The following is a 5236-nucleotide window of genomic DNA, read 5'->3' on the forward strand; positions in this document are numbered from 1 at the left end:
GCAGGGAACTCTTCTTAGCCTGGGGCTAAGCCTGCGGGATCTGGGGCCTGTAGTCTTCATTCTGAGACAGTGGAGGATAAAAATACCATAGGAGCACACTCCTGGAGGAGGGAGCCAAGCAGATTCAGAAATGAGTCACAGAACCTAGCCCTAAATTTAGAAGGTGCTGAAGGAGGCAGCCTCCTCCAGGGAAGACATGGTGATGCCCACTGACCCAGGACTCCACAGACTTGGGGCAGAAAGAGTCCCCCCAGGCAACAACGTCCCAGGACAGCTGAGCCTATTCTACTGTAGGGCTGTTCCAGGGACTAGATTTTTTTTTTCCTTTTGAGACAGGGTTTCTCTGTATTAGCCTTGGCTGTCCTGGACTCGCTTTGTAGACCAGGCTGGCCTCGAACTCACAGGGATCTGCCTGCCTCTGCCTCCCAAGTGCTGGGATTAAAGGCGTGTATCACCACACCCGGCTCAGGGACTAGATTTTTGGCCTTGACCTAGAACCTCATTCTCACAGCCGAAGCCCACCCACACTGTCCTTCAGCCTGAGATACAGCGGCTCTGCTCAGTACCTCTGTGCCCCAAGGAGTAGGTAGGGCCAGTCTCCCCGTGCCCTGCTGGCAGGTCCTGGGTGAGCATAAGGAGGTAACGCCACCAAAGGAAGCCTTCCAAAGGCTGCACAACTGGGCCATTGGCAGTTTCTCTTGGAACTGAGGATGAAGGGAGGGGGAATAATATGTCATCTTCCAATGTGCACTTGAGAACTCACTGTGGTCCGAGCTCAGTACTCCCTGCTCAGCGACTCACTTGGTTGTAATAATGCAAATCTCATCAGTCTACAATCTTAGAGGCAAGGCAGTCTAGACAGACTGAGGCCAAGTAAACCGTTTTAGAGCCTAGCACAGAATATGGAGGTCCTGACCCAAACAGCCTGGCTCCCTTGCCCAAGCCACTTTCCTGGACTGGGACCTTCACTCCAACTGCAGGCCTCCTAGCCCGTCATTCCCAGACCACCCTCTAGTTTCTGTGCCCTGAATTCTGGGAGCGGGGTGAGGGGTGGGGGGTGGGTGTCTGCCCTAGTGGGCTTTGTAGGCTTCTGCTGCCCAAGGCATCTCCAGGGTCTGAGGACAGAGAAGCCTATCCCATCAAAGAAGGACTTCACAGTGGCTCTCCTGCCTCAGCCGCCTTTGGGAACTGCCTTGAGCTAAGAGAACAGTCAGTAAGAAGTACAGCCAGAACGACCCTAACAGAACCAATGCTCCCACCTCAAGAAGGATCCCAGAGGCTGGATGGCCACCACACCCCAGTGTGCTGGGACCCTGCTGACAAGGTCCTGACGCTTGCAGGAACTCAGTTTGATTGATAGTTGGATTGATGTAGCCTTCCAGAAGCCCTCAAGTTTCCTGTTTGAGGCACTGGATCCAGCCGCTGACTCCAAGATGTCCTCCCCCACCCCCCCAGTCCCCCCACCCCCGGGCTCTGTGCTGATGCTGGGTGGTCAGGGAGTATCCAGTAGAAGGCTGTCTAGGATTTCTTCTGTCAGGGTAGGCACTAACTCTTGGGGTTCCTGTGACAGTAGCCCCCTTCTCACAGCTCATACAACTCTTCTCCTGCCTTTTGGTTCTTTTCTTTCATCTCAAAGCTGGATGGACTCTGAGAAGGACACTCATCACCACTGTAGAACTAGAGGGGCCTCTGAGAGGGACAGAGTGAGACTCTTGGTGTGACCTTTGCCTGACTTCCCATATCCAGGGGCCTCAAGTTGAGGCACTGTTGTAGATTCTGATTCCTGTTGACCTCTTTCTTTCTTCCTTGCTTCCCTCCTTCCTTTCTTTTGTTTTGTTTTTTGTTTTTCAAGATAGGATTTCTCTGTATAGCCTTGACTGTCCTAGACTCACTTTGTAGACCAGGCTGGCCTCAGAACTCACAGAGATCCACCTGCCTCTGCCTCCCCAAGTGCTTGGTTAAAGGCATGTGCCACCACGTCCAGCTTTCTGTTGGATTTTCTTTTCTTTGCTGTCAAAGGGACATAGGTCCCTGCCTAACCATCAGCCTAGGACTGCTGTGGAGCTGAGTCTAAAGTGCTACCCTGGCCTGGTGCCACCCAAATGTGCAGGATGTGCAGAACCACATGCCCCACTGTTACTTGGTTGCAGTTTGTGTATTTACCTGACATAGCCTGGGATCTGTGGGAATCGTGGTGTGACTACATGGCACTACAGACTGAGCAATGTGGGTGCAGCAGTTCCTTAGATGTAGGCTTTCAGATTTAGCAACTATTTGGGGTGTATTCATAGCAAAGATTATCTGGTGTATGTGTTCTTGTGTTCTTGAGGAAGGGTCTATATAGCTCTGGCTGGCCTGGAACTTACTATGAAGACAATCAGGCTTCAAGTTCACACCAAGATCCTGCTGCCTCTGCCTCTGAGGAACTGAGATGAAAGGTATGCAGTCACACCCAGTTTGGTGTGTTATATATACATGTACATATATGTACATGTATGTATGAGTCATATATGTACATTCACTGTGTCAGGCTGGCCATGTATGTGACAGAGATGATGTCTGTCGGTGTGGTACTTGGATAGGACAGCAAGTGGTAATATATGGCTGTGACAGTGTCACCACGAATGAGGATGTGGGTGGCCTTGAGTGACTGGCTTGGTGGCTGTGGCTCCCTCAGGGCAGTTTTGGGCTGTTTGCTCAGTGAGGCCCAGCAGTGCCATAAGACCCACCCTGAGTAAACACTTGGATCCGGATCTTGTAGGGCTTGGGTACAGCTCCGGTTGTCACTGTAACAGGACATGGCCCTCTCAAGGCCAGATCTTCCTTGGAATCCTGAAGGTATTTTGACCTGAGGGCCTAGGTACGGAACCACCTCTCCACTCCGTTTCCTGGTGACATCACACAAGCCCCTGTCTACTCTTCTAGAACAATGATCTCAGGGTACTATTGTGTCGCCCTGGACAACTTGTTGGCATTCACCTCACCTTAGTAGCAGACAGGGTTACCCTAGAAGAAAGGTGGGGAAGAGGGGCCCGTAGGGGTAATTTATCATCCAAAGGCCTCCATCTCTCTGTCTAGATGGTGAGTGTGGATGGGCACCTCAGCACGGCAAGACTTGAGTGTGCTGAGCGCGGGTGACTGGCTCTGAAATCCTGTCACAGGCTGAGGCAGGACTGCCTCAAGTTCTAGGCTGGCTTGCCAGACTACAGAGTTAGACTGTGTCTCATAAAAACAAAAGCAGGGTGGCAGAGTGCATGTGTGTGTGGGGCGGGGGCATTGTTAAAGTAATAACTTGTCAAGTTTTCAAGGTCCCTACAAGAAGTAGAAAGGGTGGTATGTATGGGGCTGGGGAGGGGTCATTTCAGACTAGAGTCAGAACTGGGTCTTTTTTTTTCTTTGTTTTGTGTAGCCCAGGTTAGCTCCAAACTCCCTACATAGGTGAGGACGACCTTGGAGTCCTTCTGAACCTCCTGTCTCTGCCTCAAAAGTGCTAGGAATTACAGATGTAGCCAGCTTCTGGATTTTTTTATTTCCACAGCCCCTGATCTCAGTGTCTCCACTTGTCAGGGTGTGAGTCCAGCCTGAGGGGCTTCAGAACTGCGGCAGGGAGTTGAAAGCATTAGGGAGCAGGTAAAGAGGTAGCCTCTGGAGGGCTCTGCATGACCCCTGCACCAACAGCTGTCTGGCATAAATTCCAGTGACCTCCGCTTCTCCCCATTCCAGGAACCACAGTGCTGGGGAGCTGGAAATCCCCTTTTCATGAGGGTGCAAGTGAGACCCAGGCCCACTCAGCACCTGCCCTGGCCTTGAGTCCTCACAATCCTTGCGTTCCTCCGTTTGCTGATTACTCTTTCATATAAAAAATTTTTAAAAGTTTTTTCAAGACAGGGTTTCTCTGTGTTGTCTTGGCAGTTCTAGGCTCACCTCATAGACCAGGCTGGCCTCGAACTCTGCCTCCCAAGTGCTGGGATTAAAGGTATGTGTGCCACCATACCCCACCCTCTCATGTAAACTCTTTTCTCTGTACCCCATGGCACCTGCTCAGTGCCAAGCTTTTTGTACCCCGGAGCCATAAAACAGCCAGACCAGCCTCTGACCTGGGCCTTATAAAGGCGGCGTACCTCCTGTTTGTGTAGGGCTTCACTCTGGGCACTGACAGGGTATGACAGGCGTCTTGCTTTGCCAGCCTTTGCACCAGAATCTAACTACAGCATGCTGATGGCTCCTTAATCTTTTCTTCTTTTTAAAAATCAGAACCACAGTTTTGGACAGTGAGTTTTTCTCCACTCTACTCATCCTCCAGTTGTATTTTTGGTTACCCAAGGCTAAGAGGCCCATTCTAGTCAAACTCAGAGGTTAATGTTCCAGATAGGGAAACAGAGGCGGGGGGGGGGGGGCGGGGGGGGGGGGGGGGAAGGAGCGCTGGGGGGGGAGATGTGTCCGCTTCTAGTCACACAGCTAGAAAATGGTATTGTTTGGATTTGAACCCAGGTCCACAGGCAGGCTGTGGGAAACAGGAGTGGCTGGGTGTCCAGACTCCTCTGCCAAGCCTCTTCCTTATCTCCTTGGCTCACTCCTCTTGTCTCTCCTGTTCTGGGAGATGTAGCAACAGGAATCGGGGCTTCTTCATCATGTTCAAGAGGCTGTCAGGAGTCTGAGCCTGGGACACTTAGATTCCTGCCGTGAGGGGCAAATTAATGAGTAGGATGACATGGCATGCTTTTTCTCATCCATCAGCGGGTCACCTGCTATTACTGACCCTCAAGATCTGAAAGGTTCTTTCTTTCTTTCTTTCTTTCTTTCTTTCTTTCTTTCTTTCTTTCTTTCTTTCTTTCTTTTTGAGACAAGGTTTCTGTGTGTAGCCTTGGCCATCCTGGACTCACTTTGTAGACCAGGCTGGCCTCGAACTCACAGCGATCCGCCTGCCTCTGCCTCCTGAGTGCTGGGATTAAAGGCGTGCACCACCATGCCCGGCTCTTTTTTTCTTTCTTTTAAGCTATGAGAATAAGCAGGTGGACTGTGTCCCCAGGAATGGCGTCCTCCTCTATTTTTCTTTCTTGAAAGATTTGTTCCTAATCTGGGTTCTGTGAGTGACAGCTTGGCTCCTGTCATCCACTCCTCACTAGCTGGCTATTTTCCCCTCGGGCTGGCACTCTCAGGGCTGGTGAGGTCCTTCTGTCAGTTTGTCTTCACAGTCACCTCCTTGCTCTCACGCCAGCCTTATCTCGCCACCGCA

The sequence above is a fragment of the Acomys russatus genome, chromosome 7, assembly GCF_903995435.1.
Source record: "Acomys russatus chromosome 7, mAcoRus1.1, whole genome shotgun sequence".
NCBI classification, from domain to species: Eukaryota; Metazoa; Chordata; class Mammalia; order Rodentia; family Muridae; genus Acomys; species Acomys russatus.